The sequence below is a fragment of the Nuphar pumila genome, chromosome 9 (genome assembly GCF_984573655.1).
Source record: "Nuphar pumila chromosome 9, dmNupPumi1.hap1.1, whole genome shotgun sequence".
NCBI lineage: Eukaryota > Viridiplantae > Streptophyta > Magnoliopsida > Nymphaeales > Nymphaeaceae > Nuphar > Nuphar pumila.
The window spans coordinates 35,293,575-35,315,244 of record NC_143257.1 but is presented as its reverse complement, the minus strand read 5'-3'; positions in this window follow the sequence as shown (position 1 = coordinate 35,315,244).

Below are 21,670 nucleotides of genomic sequence, written 5' to 3'. Positions count from 1 at the left end.
TACATGCCAAAAATACCCTTCGTCAAAGACAAGGTTACAAAGCACATCCGATTACATAGGAATCAAAACAGAACACTGACTCAGTGTTTCCAAAAAATGTTTGTAACCGAACAATCACCCTCACGGCCTGCTGGTGTAAAAGTCTCAGTAATTCTTCCGACTTAAACATCGTCATGACCTAACACGAGAGGGAGAAACATGAGTACTTAGGAGTGTATCTGATATCTCTTGAACTTCCATCAGTACTAGAGAAACAGGAGGATCTGGCACAAACTCTGAGGAAAAAACATACGGGTAAGATTCTGGTGAATATTAAGGAGAGTTCGACGAACCTTGCCTATCTCCTTCCTGGCTATCCACTTCTATCACTTCTAGTCCAGTGACCGATGACATATCTTTAATATCACTCGCGTTACTCTTATAGAGTTCATCGTGAAGCTTCATCTGGCATTCTGCCTCGATATACCCTCTAAGACCACAATATGGGCAATCACACAACTCACGGGGACAGATTTGTCCCGTGTGATCCACAAGATACCTGGCACACGGAGGTGACTGATTCGCCATCATGTGAACACCTCGAGCAAGGTGTTGAACAACTTGACCCAAGGATTCTTCACCTCAAACCAAGTCTTGAAGAGCTTCAAGAATCTTTTCATAACTTGGGTTTGTCGACATCTAACTCATACATATCCAATTAAGCATATAATTCTAACTAAGAAGTAAAGAGCATTTAAATAACCTAAATTCAAATTCAAACATACTTACAGAGCGATGGAGGATGCATGTTGAAGTCTTAGACCACACTTAACACTGCTCTGATACCAATCTCTGTGGCACCCCAAACCCCGACCTTGAAAAAAAAATCCCTTGATTTTTGCAGTTTTTTTTAAAGATGGTTTTATGTCAAATAGTGGAAAGACCAAAAGAAAAAGGTAAAACAGAAGTAACAAGGCCATAAGTCTGAGCGGGCCACAGGTAAGTGATACATACGATATCAAGTCCCAAATTATACAACCCAAGTGCTAAATGATACAAAAAGAGACAATACTCAGCAATTCTCACGGTCTCTCAAAACAAGAGGAAAAGTCCTCTTAAAACCCCCAAAACCAAACAGGAGCCAAAATCTGCAGTTAAGTGTGGGTCCCCAAGCCTCGAGATCATGCGCTGTCGCATTGTAGTCATACCTATTCATCACCTGCATCCCCATACAATGGGGTCAGTACTCTTGCGAGGTGGTGAAGAATCAACATCATATATCCATTTCTCAAGGAAAAAGCATAAGTATAGGAACATGTGAAGCATCATATATATGTGCATGTGTTAGGTAAGTGTACGTGTTACAACAGGTTGTAGCAGTAAAACAAGGAACTACGCAACTACTGTACACAAGTAGCTAAGAGCAGTAAAGGTGTAGAACGAGAACAGTAACAACGTGGCAAGTAAAGAACTACTAAAGTAAGTTAGTTGTGATTGGTTAGTATTTATGTTCTTCTAATTATTCATTCGGGTACGTGAAGGAACCTCACATTTTGTGTGCCATGCACCCAACATTTGTTATTCAAATTCTAGTGTGATAACTGGGGGTGCTACAAACCGAGTAAACCTCATGCGAGCAACACGCAACTGAGAAAAACCCTCGCATAGGTAAGGATTGCAATCCATACTACTACAATAGTGAGGTACCTAAAAAGGTCACCTCGACCTCCCTAACTCTGAGTGACTAGGGGTCAAAGGACGCTTTAGCTCCTATAAAAACATGTGTCATAGTAACGACTAGTCACTCAGGGTTGTACCATCCACCATCTCTAAGGTGAACCGTTTTGTGAATGGGGCACGACAATTTATCTTTCTTAGGCTGGTTTGACACTTATACCTTCTTCCGAGGTGTTTATGCCTCATGGTCCCCACGGGGTACGCGAACGAGGACTTAGCCTGCCCATTCACGTGCTCAGCCTCACATGGCCAATCAAGAGAACATCCTGTGAAAGAGATCATAACACCATTTTATCTTTTTCATTTCTAAGGTATAGACATACGTGAGTTTACTCACAAACAAGAGGCCATCGCCCAAGGACTCCAACTGAGTCGAAAACCCACAAGTGTATTGCTCGTACCCTATGGTGTTCAAGTTTTCTGTCATTTATATCACATGTGTAATGTGTACTTCGTGCACTCATCCATGCCTCAAACACAAGACCAAAGTGTACCTCTCGAGGTACGTACTAAGTAGTATAAGTGTCAAGATGTGCTACGTGCAGGTGCGAAACTAAAAGCCACACTTTCTCAAGTCATTCACACAGGTAAAGATACATAGGCATGATACATATGCATAATTGTGAAAAACACATTTCAACAAGTGACAATGTGCGAGTGAGTGTACCAATTCTCATTCTCAGGCGATACAAAACTCACAAAGTCTATTTTTATCATAATTGCATACATATAACGGAATTATCAAATATTGCATGTTTATAAGCACAATTTCAAGCAGCTAGACTTCAAATGTCATAAATTGGCAATTCCTGCATAGCGAGGCCACTTTCATGAGAAGTATTCATGATTTTGATACACTCACATGTTGAGATTGAAATTTAACTAATCCCATACTTATGGGAATTACATTCTCATTACCACGGTTGGTCGTCGCGCTTGCAGAACCCAATGATGCCAAAAACAATGGTTTTGCTAAAATAGCCAAAAACCCTAAGATGGCAGAATTTGCCAGTATATGAGGGCAACGTGTTGCTCACCAACAATCCATTACGAGGCTACTAGATGGGGCAACAAGGGTACTATAGAAGCCACTGTGGGCTCACCTCACATTCGGCCACCCGAATGTGCCAAACACAAGGCAATAAAACCAAAACACCAAAAGTGGCCCTGGAGGCCACCAAACACTGCACAGTCTGTGCTAAGGGTCCAAAATGGATCAACGATCATGATACACTTAATCCATTAGTCGTATGCACCCTAAATTTTCTCTCTTTAAAATAAAACTCATTTCCTTTTAATTTGAAATCTGTCTATGTTCAACAAAAACCCAGATGACAGACCATAGGGTCTGGTCCTTCGGACTAAACCTTATAGGTCTGAAAAGGGCCCCGGATCTGAACCAAATATGTTCAGTCTGGTGCTGCCCATTTAGTGCAGCAGGTCCAACAGTCAAACTCATGGCCGGCTAGGCACCGGGGTGCTCTGACACCCGACGCATACACCGCACCAAGGTGCAAACCAAGATGGAAAAGAGGTCTGCGGTCTAGTCCCTTGGACCAAGCCTAGGTACAGCATGGTCCCTGGTCTGAACCCACGTTCAGACCAGGTTGCTGCTACGAGGTAGCAGCCTGCCACATGGCACCCGACTACCAGGGTAACCCGGGTGCGGTTCGCACCCGTCAACCCTCTCTTGCACCAAGGCCAAACAAAAAGAGAGGTGCACGGGTCTGGTCCTCTAGACCAGACCATGCGGATCTGACAAAACTCTAGTCTGAACCCACAGTTCAGACCAGACACGCAGGTCAAAGGACCGGGTCCAAAATGGGGCTACCCGGGTGCGGCTAGCACCCGACGGCCACTATGCGCCAAGGCTAAAAACCAAAGGGTTGGGGCCACGGGTCTGGAACAGAAAAAAAAAAGACTACACAAAAAGAAAACCGAAGGAACAAACAGGAAAAACAAGGCAACGCAATGCGTTTCAACAAACAAAGGTGAGAGGGCGATGACCCTAGCTGGACCAAGCTACACTTGTGTCCAGTCCAGCACTAGGGGCACCCTAAGGGCTTAGAGAAAAGGGAAGAAAGAGAAAAAAAAAAGAACCAACCCACTCCCTTACGGCAAGAGGGGGCTGCGAACACAACATGCACATCAATAGGGCCAATCCCATGCAATAGGCCAACATCAATAAAAAGAAAATACACATTTTTTTTTGATGATGCATGAGAACATAGGAGAAACTACCTCATAACTAAAAAAAAAACCTACGATTATGGAGCATGAGCACAAATGCATGCTTAATGGAACCCAACATGAAATGAAAACTCAAATATATACATATATATACTTTTTTTTTAACCGAATAAGGATTTCGGTTGCCTTGTGCTCCTCTCCTTTCATGGGGCGAAAGGGAGGGAAGCTCCAAAAAAAAAAAAAGAACTCCAAATCCGCCATGAGCCATGCATACATACAAGTGATGCATTCATCTCTTCTTGGCTTCATATATCATACAATACGCAAAACACCAAGAAAAAAAAGAAAGTACAAGGTTCAAAGTCTTCACCTTGAACGTCCGGATGAAGAAGGATTTCAGTTGCAAGGGCTCCACGAAAATGGTGTCTAACCCACACCTCACGGCTAGAGAGAGAGAGAGAGAGAGAGAGAGAGAGAGAGAGAGAGAGAGAGAGAGAGAGAGACTCCAAACTTGCCAACTATGAAATGCCCTCTCTCCTTCATTAAAAACTTTTATATTCAAGAGCTAATCCAACCTAGGGCTAGGATGAAGTCTGGAAAAGATGAGTGGCTGAGGGTGATTTACGCCTTCCCATAGCCGCCCAACTCCACCATTCATTCTCTGGGATTCAAAAGGGCCTAAAAAGATTACAAGGGTGCCATGGGGCTGCCGCCCCATGCACCCAATGAGAGTTCACCCCTCTCATTATTGCTTTCTCTAGGGAAGAGATTAGGGATTTTAAAAAATCCCATGGGGCGCAACCCCATGCAATTGCCTTAGAGGGGCGCCCCACTCTCATAATGATGCTTCATGCATCACCATGAGGTCACGCATATGGGTAGAGCCAATCTTGGCCCTCCCTTTTGGATCATGCTCAATCTCTTATGAATTTGCCACCACCCCAGCTGATCAACTTGATCAGCTGGTCTTCGTGGCTAGGTTCATCCAAATCTACCAAAAGTGGTAGATCAAGGGCTTGGTCAACCCTCCCCTAGTCGGACCTAGCTCAAAAACATGTTATTTTATTTAAGTCATTAATTATAATAAAAATATCATGACATATTTTTATTCTAAATTCCCAATTATAATTAAATCCTCAAAGCTCATCTAAAAAAAATCATCTCTTACGAAATTTGCTCTCGTTATAACTCACGTTCTATCAATATACGTTTCCAGTAATTCATATGAAATAACGAGGTTTTTTCCTCGTTTGGGTCCCAAATTTGGGGATAAACTAAATATATATATTATAAATTTGATTTAGGATTCTCAAAAATTAATTCATCCAAAATTGCACTCATATCACTTTGTACATCTTACTTACGCGATTTCAAACCTCGTTCATATATATATATATATATATAAAATGAAAAACCCACGTAATTATATGAGAAATTCTATCTACTGAAACACATCATATTTTACATTATCTCAGAAATATTGTGGGCCTTACAGTAACGCCCCAAACCCCAACCAAGGAAAAACCCTTGATTTTTAGAGTTAATTTTTTTTTGAAAGGTTTTAAATAAGCAACTGAAAACAAGGAGGAAACAAGGGTTGCAAGTTTGGACGAGTTACAGATTATAACAATCATCAAAAGTCCTTTACAAAATGAGACTATCACGCAAAAAGTCAGAGAAAAATCCCGCAAAAAACCAAAGCCAAGACCACGAGTCCAAGTGTGGGTCCCAAGCCTTCTGCCGTGCAACTGTCACATCGTAGCTATAAATCATTACGTGTATCCCTATGAAACGGGGTCAGTACTCTTGCGAGCTGGTGAAATAACCAATCAAGATATACCATTTTCAAGAAAACATAAAGCACGAGAGCAGTTGAGATATACATCACAAGTACTTAAAAAAACTACAACTATCATGATGGAACAATTAGAAATATGCAACCAAAGTACATGTGCGTGTGAGCATATATATGTGCAACATGTAACAAGTGCGAGAACTAGCAAAAGTAGCAATATAAAGCTATGTGCAACATGATGAGACAGTTAGAAACATACAACCAAGGTAAAACGACTACAGTACGCACAACGAGGAAGCAAAAGAAGGAAACACAATGTACAATTCTAAGGTAATGAAGCAGAAACATCTAACAAGGCAAGGTTAGCATGTAATTGGTTAGTGATTATATTCGTCTTGCTTATTCCTTCGGGTACGCGAAAGAACCTCACATTCTGTGAGACATGCACCCGACGTCTATTATTCAATTTCTAATGTGGTAACCGGGGAAGCTACAGACCAAGTAACCTCATGTGAGCAGCCTGGTTGAGTTTTTGTAATGATATTTTTAAAAGATATTTTTCAGGAAAACAGTTGGAAAATCGTCAACCAAAAGTAATAAAACTGACTTTCCACAGATGTGGCAAGTACGGGTCGAATCCATAGGGAACGAGAAATATCCAAATTATTTCTAAGCACTTCAATTTATTAATATCAAAGTTAAATAATACAACTTGTAAGAATGAACAAACTCTAAATTACAAGCAACTAACAAACAAATTTCTAAAATCTCCTCTAGATCGCCAGGGGCAATATCGTCTTTTCACCACACTTGCAAGTGCAATTTTTTTCTGAATCAACCTGATGATCTACTGGAAACTTTATCAACCTAAAGCACAAAAAGATAACAAGTTAGTATACAATTATAATAAATAAATCTAGAATTCATGTTAAACCTAATTCTACAAAAATTAACTAAATTAAATTCTAATTAAAACTAAAAATAAACTAAAATATCAAAGTTAATTCTACTACTAATTAGGATATGTCTAACTACATTAATTGATGCAGATGCACTAACTAAAATGCATAAAAACACTGAAAACTACCAAAAATTAATTTACCAGTGAAATGACTGTTTTACCCCTAACAAGTGCAAAAGTGGATTCTGATAGCTTTTCAAAAACAAAGAGTTTGAAGGGAAAAAAGAAGTCCAAATTTTATGAAATTTCTTCTGTTCTGTTCTTAACAAATTCAAGAATTTGACAGACTTTACGGATTTGAAAAATTCGTTCTGAAACTCCAGATATAAGCGTTTCAAATTCGTGAAAATTTTGGAAATCACAGGACTCAAAACTGAAAAACCCGAAAAAACTGATTTTGGAAAACGCTTAAAAATCAGACCAAATCAACTTGAAATGAGCTGATTTTTGGTCCGCTGACAGTGAACACTCTGATAAAGAGAATAGAACAAAAATTCTTTAAAAACTTCAAAAATTTGCATATAAAATGACGAGTGCAAGATACGGCAAAAATCGAGTTTTAGAATCAATGCACTATTCACTTGGGAAAATCATCTAGTTGCACTATAGTATTAAATGCTCTGTAAATACAGTTCTACACACTGCTAATTGACTATTAAACTAACAAAAACAACAGAAATAAAAACACTTAAAGTAATTACACCAACTTATGAATGAGCTAAACAACCTACTTCGTAATTCAATCTAATCGATACTACACTTAGACCATTGTAAATTAAGATGCATGCACTAAGTAAAAGACCTATGTTAATGGACTAATTCTAATAACTAATCTGAATATAAATTAACAATTAACTAATCAACACTAAAGTCAATCCAAAAATTTAATTAATCGTTAGTAAGAACAAGATATCAACTCAAAATTAACTAAGTAATTTAACTAGGGTTATTGACTAGAGAGCGTTAGGAGGGAACTAGGGTTAATAAGGAGGACGGTGTAATATGGACTTTGACTTAGGTTCACGCCACCCTATGCACACACTAGTTTGGCTAAATTAGAAAATTAATAAAAATAGAAACCTAAGAAGTTAAAACTAATTATGTAAAACCGAAAACTAAGAAAAATTATTTAAATGAATCTAATTAAGTACACACCTAAATGAGAGTTAATTACACTAATGAAGACTACCTAAGTGAGGAATCACTTACTAAAACCTAAGGCTAATTCAAACTTACTAAAATAATTAATCCTAAACTTATGCTAGGTCAAGATAGAAAGTTAGAAAAAAGGGTTCATAAATGAAAATTAACGAATTTGGAAGGAAGGCCATTCTCCATAATTGTCTTAGAAACCGAATTAGAAAGCTTGAGAAGGTGAAACCGTCCAGCTGGGGTGTCCCACACGTTTTTGGTTTTGCATTAACAACAAGAGATCCTTTTTGAATTTTTTTTCCAAAACACGATTTTGGAAATGGATTTGAAAATTAAACTTTGTTTCCAAACGCGTAAATGAGAGAAATTCTTCCCTCTTGGCTGGATAAAAAATTCAAAGCTTTCCTTAAAGGCGTCTCACGAAATTGAAGGAGTCCAATCATACCAAAATCGTTTTGCAACTACAATTACTCTAATGCCCTTCTTCTAAAACTCAACACTACTTAATTAATTAACTTAACCTAACTAATCTAGCCTACACAACTAATACCAGGGGTATGAATGACATATAAATCATGATTTTTGAAAAGAACTAAATTAGACAATAAACCAAAAATCAAAACTACCTAAACAAGTACACTAAAACATTTTTGGACATTAACTCCTAATTCGTTGAATGTAGACACTTTAACTAATCTACCTAATCCTAATAACCTACCAAATGAAATCTAAAACTAAGCTGCACTTTAATGGCAGACGTCCCTTTGGAGAAGAAAGCCACACTACACTAAAAAAAGATCGACATTACATAAACTATAAAAAATGATAATTTTATTTTCTTTTTCTTTTTGAAACGACTTTCAAGCAAAATGCAAATGCAAATTCAACCTAATATCCACTAAACGCATAGTAAATAATGCCCAGCTACTGAATTACAACTAAAAATTAAATAACTAATCTAAATTGGAATCTCAAAAATCACTAAAATTGAACTAGACTCACACTAGCCGATTGACACAAGATGACGCATAGGACACTCAACTCGATCATACATTCAACATGAAAGCAAACTAATTTAAACCTCAACTACTGGAAACAAAACTCTTTTAACACCATTTACTGCTACAAAAATCCAGAAAACAAAAGATGATAAAACGTTGAAATCGGCTAGAATAAATCTAGCCGATTTTAACTTTTTGGCTAAAACTAATTTTTAGAACAAGACTTAACGACACCTATGACTAGACTCAACCTTTAAATATCACAAAGACTTAAATATGATAGTGGTTTGCTGTCAAAGAATGAGAAAACTCAGAAAATGGGCTGAAGATAAGGGAGACGACTATAGGTGGACACAACTTTATCTAAAAAAAGGGAGAAAGGCAAGATCTACCTCAAGGGCGATTCGACGACTGTGGGGGTGGAAAGAGCAGAATAAGCCTATAAAGATGTGTTTCTTCTTCTTCAAGGATGCTGGAACGTCACAATATAACTCTCTCTTGCAACTGCACCACGTTTGAAGTACACCGAGGGCGGAAAGTGAACCGATTCGCGATCTGGTGGAGTAGAGGATCGGATGGAGGTAGGGCCAATCTTTCTTGTTGGAGTAGACGGCACCCCACGCAAGAAGTGTGTCTTCAACCTCTGCTACACCTACAAAATACAACAAATATGTTCAGCAACCAGCAAGGATGAGAAGAAATAAACAATAGATGTGTAACCAATGAGAGATAACAAAGAGCAATGCTTGAATCTCAAGCAAAACCCAAAGGAACGATGGTAATGGCATGAAATGGTTGAGGAAGAAGATGACTGGAGCAAGACTCAGAAGAGGAGGCGCAAATCCCTAGCCAAAAATGTCTAGGGCTTTCAGAAAACTTGATTTTATACTTTGGGCTCATTTCAGAAAGAGGTTTATAAAAAAAATTATTCCTAGGCGCCTCTTTTGAAGGGGTTTTCTGAAAACTTTTTCTAAATGGTTCTTGGGTCACGTTGGATATGAATTATGATGTTTTAAACATTGATCCAATGTCCAAAAAGGTCTACTTGGGTCGGATCTTGATCTGAATCACCTTGAAATCCATGTCCAAACACTAAAATGGTCATATCTCACTCAATTTAACTCCGTTTTTTCTGAAATTCAAACCATGACTCCTTTATGTCAAAATGCATCCAATCATCGGTTCTAAACCTTAAAATCATCTAAAAATGCATGAATATATTAATAACATGATGTGCATTTCATGCGTCATCAAATACTTTCATGCTTGAATGTTTGTTAGTCCCTTAACAAACAACTAACTATGTTATGAAATTAAAAATAAATATGCACTAAACAATTAAAATCCTAACTCACTTTCGTAGGAATCACAATTGCATTTAGCTCATGCAACAAGCCCTTTAAACCCCCAGGTTACCCCAGTGGACGAGTAAGGTCTTGTGAGGGTTTGCAGAGATGCTACCCACAAACATCAATGTCATGCAAGAATGATTTTTCAGAAATATTAGGCAATTAAGAAATCAGTTGAGCAAATATTTCATGTAATGTACACTCTCATAACAAATTTAGAATTCTTATGCTACCACAGTAAAAATCTTTTCCTTTCACTTTTCTAAAACTATAATTATCTATGATTTTTCTCAAAAAGTCAAGTATTATCATGTTATCACTCATTTATCCTCACTTGTATATTTTCTGCACAGTATTTTACAATTATTCTTAAGCAATGAAATTTCCTCATTAAGCTCATTCTTTTTCTTTTGATTTTCAATTTTTCACTATTTTTCAATTTCTCTCCCTTGAGCATTCTTCTCACTTGAGCATTATTTCAAATATCCAATTTCGTAACCCGTGTAGTGAGCTTTGGGTCAGTGACTCCCAAGCCAGACGACCTTAGGGCACCAGATACAGAGTATCCCTCAAACTTAATTGCTCGAGTCACTAGACCTTCTATTTTAATAGTTTAGATATAGTCTTCTTCTCATCATGTGCAATGTCTCTATCTCTTAGGCTTTCTATGAAGTTCATGTAACAAGCTTTTGAATCGGTGGCTCCCAAACCAGATGGCTTTAGGGCACCAGGTGTAAAACACCCTTCAGACTCTACTTACTCGAACCACATAGGCTACAGATATTGACTAGACAAGAAGATGATCTCCTTCGTTATCCTTTTCGTCAAGAGACTCAAACACTTCAACTTGTGTCTGAGTTCCACTACTAGGAATCGCGAAGATATCAACAACTAAAGGTAGCCCTTTTCCTTTAAGCTCATATTTCTAAACATCTTTCCACTGCTTAGTTTTTTCACAAAACATACTGTGCATACTTATACTAAAGTGATTCAAAACTTTCTAACATTCAAATACTATATTTTCTTTGAATTATTTCATAAATGACTACTCTATTAAGATCAGATCATAATTTTTTTTTACATGGGGCTTAAAAATTTCTAAACTGTTAGATTATGCCAAAAACAATCATATATGCTATAAACTTGTTCTTAAAGGCCTACTTTATGAGTTTTTAGCTACCACACATAAAAAAAAAAATTTAGTGTGCATCTAAACCACCCCCCCATGCTTGAATGACATTGTCCCTAGTGACATACAACATATGTAACATGCAATGCAAATGCACACTAAAGAACAATAAAATAAATACGGGAGAAAGGATAGATACAACCTGATATGTGTCAGGCCTCTGAAGTTGATTGACTTGACTTTGCATCACCCTATGCATATATGAATGCATAATTTTCTGCTAATCTGGTTAATGGTCTGCTCTGAAAGTTGGGCTCTGTACCTGGTAACTAATCCTCACACATTGAATCTTAGATAAAACCTGCATGAATCAAAACAAGTGTAAGTTCATATGAAATAAAATAACTGAACAAAAGCAAATGTTGAACTGAAAAACAAACTAATTCTACTATCTACATATGGTACATTCCTCTGCTCAAATCCTATGCCTTCGTGAGATCCCAGACCTCACACTCACCAACTTGTAAGGAATCTGAAATATAGGGCTTCAGTCTTTGCCCATTCACCTTAAATATGCCTCCGATCTGTGGGTCAAATAATGTCATTGCCCCGTGTGGAAGTACTTCTTTCACAATGTAAGGTCCATCCCATCTTGACCTTAACTTTCTTGGGAATAGATGCAAACAAGAATTGAACAACCAAACTTTTTGATCCGGCTCAAACACTTTTTTGATTATGTGCTTGATCATGCATAATTTCTACACATAAAATCATATATTTTTCATGCATGATCATGTCAATAATTGCTTAAAAAATGTTTGTTTGCGAAGGTTTTCAAAGTTTTTTTATCAGATATTAAATTGAGCAATGTGAACCCTTTCTGAGCCTTTTTGAGAAATTAATTAAGTTTTTGGAAAATACTTTCAAAAAAATGAAGTTTGAAATATTTGAAAAATATACAGACTCCTTTTGAATTTTTTTTCCAAAACCGAATTAAAACATTATAAATTAGATGTTTGAGAGAAGAAAGGGGTCTCTCCCTTTGAAACTCACGCCCCCCTCCATCTCTCTCTCTCTCTCTCTCCTTCCTTCCAGCCAGTTTCTTTTTCCCTTCTTCTTCTTTTTCTTCTTCTTCTTTATTCTACATCTTTCCTTCCTTCCTCTACCCTTTTTCTTCACCGGCATCTTCTTCATCGTCTATCATCAAGGGGTGCAGCATGACAGGCATAGATCGCGAGAGGCCGCTCTTTCCTCAACCCATCCAGCTGCTCAGGTAAACTTCTTTTCCTAGAGTGTTCTTGTGTTTAATTTTTCTTTTATCGTTTTAGATGGTAGATGAAAATAATAGATTTTCTTAGTGATGTTCTGCATTTTTGTTGTTACTTTGTTCAACCAGTTGCTACATATTTTTTTTTCATAGGTTTATTTGAGTCGTTCATGATCTAGTAGAGGTCTAGTTTTTTACAAAAGAAAAATTACAGCGTTTCAAGCTGTAGAAAAAAAACTTGTTTACCTAACAACGTCAACCACACATACAACGTGTGATTGACGTTGCTGGACATACAACAACGTTATTTGATTTCTGTGCTGGGCATACATTAGTTGTTCTGTTTTGTTTTATTGCATTGACGTAGCTGCATTAGTTAGTCATTGTTTAAATGTTGCATTAGTTTTTTTTCTGGATTCATTTTATTGATTCATCATTATGTTAGTTCATTATTTGCTAAAGGCATTAGTTATTTATTAGTACATTGGGTTAGTGTTCCTGTCCACCATTGTTGACAATCAACGTGATAGACGCATGTTACATTTTTTTTATTTCTTTGTTCAGCTGGTGTAGTCTTTTATATGTAGCATTGTTTTTGTTAATAAAATTTTGATTATTATTAGTAGGTCTTTGCATATAGGATCTTAAATTGTTTTAGTTTTCTTGAATCAACGTCCTTTGCTTTGGTATTTTTGTGTTAGTTAGTCGTTGTTCCACATATCAGTTTCACAACTCATTGCATTTAGCGTTTATTCTGTTTGCATTAATCTTAGTGTATTAAATTTTTAGTAGCATATGGCATTAGACTTAGTTGTCAATTTGATTAAGTTGTTAAGTTTTGGTTAATAGTCCACATATATTTCATTAACTAGTTATTATCCTAGTTAGTTCATTCACTGTAGTTAGACATTAGTCATCTCATTGCATTAGATGTAAATTTGATTAGTTTTCTAACTTAGTACTATTAACATACAGAGTCGTGTAAATATAGTCATATTCCTGGTAAGTCATTTTCCTATTCATTAGTCGTGAGTCATTTCCCCAAACGTTTAGTGTTTCCACCATATAGGTTCACTATTAACTTCTTTATGTTGCTGCAGGTAACGTTTAATTTGCTCTTCCATTGTGTCTTTTAGGGTAGTTGTTATAATTAGTATTATAGTTAGTTCGTGTTATTCATGTATATTTTTGTGATTTTTGGCATGTCCTATTGATATTTTTCGTAGATTTCTTGTTTCTGCTTCGCATTTGTTTTGTGTTTTGCAGGGAAGCGGGTAAACGTGCGAGAAAAGCAATTTTGACTCTCAGAAGTGCCCTTAGGGAGCCCTCAGAAAAGAAAAAGTTTAAGAAAACATACATTACCTCATGAAGGGACAAGAAGACTCGAAGCACTGAAGCCTTTTCTTTTCTTTTTAGATTAGGGTGTTATTTCATTTTATTAATTGGGTTTGTAATAAAACCATTTAATTATTTTGTTTAAGCCCTCTGCGTAGGGTCATACTCTCTTAGTTAGTTAGTTAGTTATTTAATTAATTCTTTTTATTTTGGCAATAAAGAGTAGTTTAGCTTGTGTGTTTGAATAAAAGTATTTCTAGTTCCCTGAGATCGACCCGGACTCCACCACTTGTGTGAGCCGGCTTTTGTTATTTGGTGTCTGGCTTTCACACTTGTTTTTATTAAAAATATTGTTTTAAAAAGCATTTTTCAAAACTCACACCAAATTTTTGGCGCCGTTGTCGGGGAACGGCGAAATACTAATATTCACTTTATTGCCTTGTGTTTGTTCTCGTATTTATAGGTTGTTAGTTTAATTCAGTTCTTTAATTAGGATTGTTTAGTATGCTTTTCGCATTTAGGCTTAGAACCACGTGTGTGCATACCGTAGAGACAAGCTTACTTTTCTGCACAGCCCACCCATTAGGATCCCCTTAGAAGTGACTGTGTATGATTGGTACCATGCACATAGATTTCATTTTCGTACATTCTCTACTGAGTGCAACTGCGTGGTGCTTGTTTATTTCTTGTTTTTTAGTATTTGTTTATGTTACTCACTTTGTGGTTTGTGTGGTTTGGCCGTTAGCGCGCTAGTTAGGTAGAAAAACCCAATTTAGGACAGGTGCTGCACCGGTCTACCCTTTGGTGCATGCACGATCGACGTTCGCTTGAACCTGAGCCGGCCAAATTTGTTGAGGATCCCAAATCTTTCTTTAGGAGAGCCCATCAATCCAGCCCCATGGCTGAAGATCAGCAGTTGATCCATCCTCTTAGGGAGTACTTCATGCCCAACACATAGACTCCTACCTCGTGTATCACAAGACCTGATGTGGGAGCGAACCATTTTGAAATCAAGGCCAGTGTCATCCAGATGTTACCCTCCTTTTATGGTCTTAGCAACGAAGACCCATATCGTCATCTCGACGATTTTCTCGAGATCTGCTCTATGGTGCAGATCAACAATTTTGGAGATGACGTGTTAAGGTTGACGTTATTCCCCTTCTCCCTTAAGGATAAAGCCAAGCATTGGCTGAAGGCCCTCGATATAGTTCAAATTACCACTTGGGAACATATGCAAAGGGAGTTTTTAAAGAAATATTTCCCAATTGGTAAGACGAACCAGTATCGAAAAGCCATCACCAGCTTTTCACAGATCGAGGGAGAAATGTTTCATGAAACGTGGGAGAGGATGAAAGATCTTCTCCGCAAGTGTCCCCACCACCAGGTGCCCCGCTGGCAACTGGTGCAATATTTTTATGATGGTCTCATTAAGAAGAACCGTCAAATGGTTGACGCTGCCTGTGGGGGCACTTTTATGCTCAAAAGTGAAGATGAAGCATGGGCCCTTTTTGAGACCTTGAGCGAGAACTCCATGCACCATGCTTCTGCTTCACGATCTGAAAGGGCCACACCTGTAGTACCAGAGAGTTACACATAGCGAGTGAACTAAAAACAATAAAAACTAAACAAACACCACGCAGTTACACATAACAGAGATTATGCATACGAAATATGAAATCTATGTGTACGGTACCAATCGTACACAGTCACCTCTAAGGGGATCCTAATAGGTGGGCTGTGCAGAAAAGTAAGCTCGTCTCTAAGATATGGACATACGTGGTTCTAAACCTAAATGCACACAAACACTAGGCAATAAAGCGAATACTAATATTACGCTGTTCCCCGACAACGGCGCCAAAAATTTGATGTCTTCTTTTAAATCGTTGTAATTTTGAAAAGATTTTTAAATGTAAAACATGTGAAAACCAGACATCAAATAATAAAAACCGGTTCTCACTAGTGGATGAGACCGGGTCGAACTCAGGGAACGGGAATATATCGTATTCAAGCACACAAATCTAAACTAATCTTTATTGCCACATTATTGAAATGTAAAATGTTCAAGAAATTTAAAATCAACTAACTATTATAACAAATGAATACCCTTCGCAGAGGGCGTAAAGTGCAATATTTACAAACCCAATTAAATTCCTAATTCTAAACTAAAACGTAAAAAGACACTTTATTCTTCGTACTTCGTGTCACGTAATCTCTTCCGCTCCAGCTTGGGTTATCCTGCACAATTCAAATGACACAAGCAGTACCAGAGCTATAGAAACTAAAATTAAACTAAACTAGCTAAATGCTAATTACAAAAGCAATCATGCAAGAAATCTAAATAACAATGCTAATTATTTCAAATGAACTAAGTACCTAATAATGGAACAGTAATTAAATCTAATTTCAAAATACTAAAGTCATCTAATTACAATGCAAATCACCACTAACTAACTGCTAAGCTAATATCTAACAGTTCACTAAACTAACAACTAATACTTACTTAACAAAAACAAGAAAACGAAATGGAAATTAATTGAATGACAAGAAATCAAGGAAGAAAACAAGCATTTGAAAATGAAAACAATACAGAAAATATTAAATGCAAAACAGAAAAAAAACAGGAAAATCAGTCATCTTTGTATATAATACCCACAGGATATCTCAATTGCATTCCCGAAATCAGAAATCAGCAATCAGAAATCAAATCGATCCAAAACTATAATCCAAAATTTTTTAGTGAAATCAATCAACATTCAAATACTACTTATCGGAGATCAGCTATAATTGATCAAAACTCAGACATCAAATTCGATGATCAGAATGTTACAACCATTGATTGATTGAATTCAAACAAATTATTCAATATGCGTTCAACTAGGGCTCATCAGACATGAATAACTCCAGACCTTAGGCAATTTTTACAATGTAACACATGACAATCAGAATTATAAAATCAAACGGGATATGAAAGATGATCCAGATGGCCGATCGATTGAAATCAGATATTCCTTTGATCGGATTCCATTATTTCATCACCGGAACAACAGAACTTTCTATCAGAAATATGAAGCACTTTTGATCAATCCAGATGATCGATACTGCTTAGAACAATTTTTTTTTTTTATTTTCTGATATAAAGAAACTAATTCACTAAATCTGGATCAAGAATTTGATCAGATCATCAACACTTATTCATCAGAACAAGCATTCCGGCAGAATACTTGTCAATCGTCGGATTCCTTCACAGAATTTTTTTCTTTTTATGTTTTATTCTTTTTTTTTCATTTTCCAAATTGAAATTCAAACATTATGCAGATTATCATTCAGAAAGAAAGAAATAAAACGAAGAAGAAGAAGACTAATTGGAAGAAGAAGAAGAAGAAGAAAATCTGAAGATGAAAGAAGAAGAAGAAGAACCGGATTAATGGAAGAAGAAGAAGAAGTTGAAGAAAATAGATCGGAAGAAGAAGAGGAAGAAAAATCAGATTAGATGAAGAAAAAGAATTGGAGGAAGAAGAAGAAGAAGTTAGGAACAGACTTACTGTAGCCGGAAGGATTAGAAGAGAAGTTGGCGGCCTCCACCGTGCGCCATTCACCGGACTGAAGAGTCCTCCACTGCTGCCGGCTGGAGTGTAGACAGAGAAAGAGGGAGAAGGGGAAGGTAGGGAAAAGGAGAGGCCGGTGTTAGTGGAGGATGGTGAGAAAAGAGGGAAAGAGAGGGAAAGAGGGGAAAACCAGAGGAAGTTTCAGGCGTATGGAAGAGGCGCCCTGAACTTGCGTTTTTTTGGGGTTTTTAAAAACTTTCAAACCGGCTGGAACCGGTTTGAAACAAATGCAAACCGGTTCAAGCCGGTTTGGTTATTATTTTTTCTAGTTTTCTTTTAGAAATACAAACCGTTTCAAACTGGTTTGTGTTATTATTATTATATTTTTTTTTTCAATTTTTTCAATTTTCAAAAAATTACAAACCATGTAATGATTTGTTTTTATTATTTTATATTTTTCATTTTTAAAAGTAAAGAAAACCTATTAATCGGTTTATTATGAAAATTTTCTAAAACAAAACTATTTATTTATAAAGAAACTCAAAAACTAATCTAACTATATATATTTTTTTCTTTTCTAAAAAAAACAAAAAATTAAAATAAATATAAAACTATTTTCTCCATTTTTTATTTTTAATAAAAACTAAAACCAAACTACAAAAACTAAAATAGGCATAAAAATGTAAAATAAAACTATTTTTCCTGCATTTTCTATTTTTAAATCATTTTAACACATTTACTCGAAAACTAACATAAAATTGGGTTTTTGAAACATTATTTTATAAAATCATGCATATTTAAATGTTAATTAACCCTGATTTATATGCATGATCAAATACGCCCATGCTTATGTTTTGCTAGTCCTCGAGCAAACTAGAAAAATGCAAGAAATCAAACTATCACCTAACTCATTTTCGTAAGAATCACGGTTGCATTTAGCTCATGCAACAAGCCCTTTCAACCCTTGGGTTACCCCAGTGGACGAGTAAGGTCTCGTGAGGGTTTGCAGTGATGCTACCCACAAACATCTCTGTCATGTATGCATAATATTACACATCCTCACAATCAGTAGGTAATCAAAGACTTTATTTTCACAAATATTTCCTGTTATCTCAAAATCAAAACATAATTAGAGTCTTTTATATACCACCACAGAAAAAGAATTTCTTTCACTTTTCTAAATATCACAATTATTTATGTTTTATTCTTAGAAAATCCAATAAAAACATATTATTATTTACTTATCCTCACTCATATGTTTTCTACACAGGTTTTCTCAATCACACTTCTAAGCATTGAACTTTTCTTTCTTTTTCAGCCCTTTTCTCAATTTTTTCATTTTTTCACGCTTTTTCTTTTTGCGTATTCATTCTTCTCTTATAGATTGCGTGTGGTCTGCTTTTATGCCTTGTGCAATGTCAATATCTTCTATACTTTTTCAATACATATCAAAAGATATCAACTAAGACATAAAAGTGACTTCCTTCATTCACCCTTATAACATGAGAGTCAAACATTTCAACTTGTATCTGTTCTCAGTTACTTAGGATCACAAAGTTTTCCACTCTCCTTTTCGAAAAGGAATTAAAAGTTTCAACTTACATCTAAGTTCCATCTACTAAGGATTGTGGAATTATCCAAACAACCTAACGCATGCTATATTTTTTCTTTTGAGCTCATTTTTTTACGCTTTTGTTCATTTGCTTAGTTTTTCAAAAATAGAACTGTGCATATTCATATTTATGATTCAAAATAAATTCTAACATGTATCTATCATCATTTCTTTGAAATCCACATAAACAACCATAATTTTTAGATCTATGTCAGAAAAAAATTTTCATGGGGCTTAAAAATCCTCTAAAAACATCAGATTTGAAATAACATTCATATAAGTTCAAACTCTTTCTTTAAAAATCTACTTTTCATGAGAAATGTGCAAACATGTGCAAGAACGTAAACAGAAATATCCAGGTGTGCAAACTACACCCTCCCCCATGCTTGAATGACACTGTCCCAGTGGCACTCCCCCATGCTTGAATGAAACTAAGTGAATGCACATGAGAGAAATAAATGAGGGAAAAGAGTAGAATGACCTGACATGAATTAAAAATGCACGTTCTATGAATGTAATGAATGTAATGAATGTAATGAATGCAATGTATACATGACAAAACATGAAACTCATAGAAAAGATAGAAAACAAAAAATAAAACCAAATGAAATCTACAAATCCTAACAACAAATGTAATACTGTACAGAATATGGGTTGCCTCCCATAAAGCGCTAAGTTTCACGTCCCCAGCCAGACGGATCCCTGGAAAAATCCTTCATCGTCCATGAGATCAATGGACATGAAGTATCGCTCAATGAGGCTCTATAAAGAAAAGAGTGTCATCTGTGACACTACGCACTGTGTTTCCATCCCGTCTACCTCTAACTGTAGGATCATAACTCTCTCGACGTGAAGAAAAGAGATTAGTCTCATCTGACAGACTGGTCAAGAAATGAGAGTCCCGAACCGACCGACTATCAATGAATGCAACTTCAAACAAGTGGTGAATATGACCAGGCTTGACTTGGTCAAGCACCTTCTGCATTTGCACCTCTTGCTTAGTAAAAATTGGTGATCCTAAAGGCTGAGAAAATGGGGCTTTATATGATGAAAATGTATGCTGTGACTAAGGCCCCTTTTGTTGAGGTATCATGGAGATCGACTCGTCAGCAGAAATGATATGAGGTTCATGAGTCGATTCCTGAGTGGAGTGACATGCCTTCCCATACTGAAGGGATGTAATAGATTTGACTTGCTCATGATGTAAATCGGTGGGTTGCAAGTCAAATGACATGGAATCCTCTCCCTTTGAGACAACAGACTGACTATGAAGGTTCCCCTGGCTTTGCCTACTCAAGGTCTCAACCAACTGTCCCATTTGAGTCTCTAGCTTGGTTATTGACTGCGTATGGGAGCTCAAAACTTGTAATATCCTATGTTGGAAGGATTGACTAAATGAAGGCTCATGAGGATGGGGTTGAGTATAAAGAGGTTGGGCTGAGGGATGAACCTGTGGAAAAATGGGATGCGAGTATCCTTGTGAAGGGTTACTGGGTCTATAATGTGTCTGGGAGGGCTGATGGGATAGGGGAATGGATTGGTTTCGCCAACCTGGGGTATATGATGGTGTAAATGAATCGGGCATGGTTTTAGCGAAACCTTGGGCAGCATTCACCTGCTCCTGAACGAATTCAGGATATAATGGTGCTGCCGGACAATCTGAAACACAGTGTGCAGGGCTAGCACATAGCTCGCACACTCTTTCTACTGGACTTCTCGAAGAATTGGCTAGGAATTGATCTAACTTCCTAGTCAACTGGTCAACCTTGGTACGCAATTCTAACTCAGACCTAACTTCGGAAATCCCAACTTTCCTAGGACCACTAGACACAGGTGTAGTCCTATCGAGCCGTGAAGACAAGGTATGATGCACCGTGTTTTCACTTAAGGTCTCGAATAGAGACCACGCCTCATCCTCACTCTTGAGCATAAAAGTGCCTCCACAAGACGAATCAACCATTTGACGATGCTTCTCAGTAAGCCCGTCATAAAAATACTGCACCAACTGCCAACGAGGCACCTGGTGATGGGGACACTTGCGGAGAAGATCTTTCAATCTCTCCCAAGACTCGTGAAATTGTTCTCCCTCAATTTGAGAAAAACTGGTTATAGCTTTACGAAACTGATTCGTTTTACAAATTGGGATGTATTTTTTTAAAAATTCTCTTTGCATTCCTTCCCAAGTAGTAATACGAACCGTCTCAAGAGATTTTAACCAGTGCTTGGCTTTATCTTTGAGAGAGAATGGAAACAAAGTTAACCTCATAGCGTCGTCTCCAAAGTTATTGATTCGCACAGTCGAGCAAATCTCAAGGAATTCATCGAGATGACGATATGGGTCCTCATTGCTAAGGCCATAAAACGAAGGTAACATTTGAATCACACTGGCCTTAATCTCAAAATGGCTCGCTCCTACATCAGGTCTCGTGATGCAGGAGGCGGGAGTATATGTATTTGGCATGAAGTACTCCCTCAAAGGACGGATCAATTGATGATCGTCAGCCATTGCGTACACCTTGGAGTAGACCGGTGTAGCACACGTCCTAACTTTGGGTTTTCTACCTAACTAACGCACTAAGCGGCCAAACCACGCAAACCACAAAGCGAGTGAACTAAAA